Here is a 1,481-nt window from a genome sequence, read left to right as displayed (position 1 = left end):
TTTTAATGATTGATTAGTATATTAAAAAATATGAATACATACATTACTGATTGGCAAAATCAGTAATGTATGTATTCATATTCATTGTCTGCAATACGTCAATATTTTAGTTTCAGACTTTTACATTTTCATTTTTTTTTTTTTTTTTTTTTTTTTTTTGCCAAGTAGGTCAGCATCCACAAACATCATTATATAACATTAGTAGGTTTGATAAAAAAAAAATGCAGTGTTTACATTTTTCTTTAAAGATTATTCCTGATTAATGAATTTCTAAAATAAATGTGGTGCTGTGAGTATATATATAGATGGATAGATAGATAGATGCATGGATAGATAGATATCATGGGCGTATTGATTAAGAAATAAATCAATGGATATAAAAGTCCTAAAAATCTTCTTTGAATAGATCCTTAGTAGATGAATAAGTAAAAATACGTATAAGTAGATAGACCACTAGACAGAACATAGACAAATAGATAGATACAATTTTCAAAGAAAATATATTCTGAATAACATCTTATAGGCTTCATTTTTTTCAGACACACGAGTGAAAATTCTTCCTTGATGAGTCATTGACAGCGAGATATGAAGACCATCCGCTGTGTCTATGAATGAACTGGTTGTACTACATTTATGACTAAGCTAATAGGACTACGTTTATGAATGGACTGATTGCACTACGTTTATGAATGAAATCATGCCACTACGTTTATGAATGAAGCGATAGTACTACGGTTATGAATAAAATGACAGTATTACGTTTGTGGATAAACTGATAGTACCTTGTTTAATAAACGAACCGTAAAAAATGAATGTAAAATTAATTGATAGTAAATAAAATCATTTAGTAATTCGGACGTAAAACCCATTCGCACATTGAGTAATATATAAAAAGGAAACAATACTAGTAATAATATTAACTGATAGTACTACATTAAAGGAAAGACACAAATAGTTATGCAGTCGGAATGCATACGCTGTAATCAATCTCAAATTGATTGCTGTTTTTATCATTAGATTGAATCTCTCCTTTTCGAATATTTCTGTGGTTGTAGGGAAAAAATGTTATTTACTTTTTCATCCTGTTGTACGTAGTGAAGAGTTTAGTGTACCCTTGTGATTTCGAGAAAGCTTGTCTTCTGTACATTGATTTTGCAAGAAAAAAATAAAGAAATATAAAAAGGTATGCTGTTTCCATGATAACCAACTGATTAAGGTCATATGATTGATATACAAAGAGAAGGAGAAAGAAAAGGAAAATGCATGTAGTAAAATGTAATATATGAAATGAAGTATGATCAATGAAATAAAAATATTATATGTAAGATGGAATATAATATACATAGTAAGAGAAAGGGAGAAAGTGAAGTATGCATATATAAAATAAAATATATTACATAACATAAAAATAATCATTAAAATGGGAGAAAGGAGGGAGAGAAATAAAATGTATGGAATGAATGTAAGCTGAAATATGATAT

The 1,481-nt window shown here is 28.0% G+C and overlaps 1 protein-coding gene across 1 annotated transcript in view; it reads left to right on the top strand.

Moving 5' to 3' along the window:
- The window catches only part of LOC122249228 (uncharacterized), a 50,478-nt gene extending 49,296 nt beyond the window's left edge, over nt 1–1,182 (top strand). Inside the window, exon 8 of the mRNA XM_086546848.1 lies at nt 540–1,182. The gene's annotated coding sequence lies outside the window, so the exon portion shown is untranslated. The remainder of the gene's footprint in view (nt 1–539) is intronic.
- The last annotated feature ends 299 nt before the right edge of the window (nt 1,183–1,481 follow it).

The sequence above is a fragment of the Penaeus japonicus genome, unplaced genomic scaffold (genome assembly GCF_977035675.1).
Source record: "Penaeus japonicus unplaced genomic scaffold, GWHDUDI00000001_assembly GWHDUDI00000018, whole genome shotgun sequence".
Taxonomy (NCBI): domain Eukaryota; kingdom Metazoa; phylum Arthropoda; class Malacostraca; order Decapoda; family Penaeidae; genus Penaeus; species Penaeus japonicus.
Note: the sequence above shows the minus strand (reverse complement) of the source record. Positions and strands in the feature narration are given on the sequence as shown.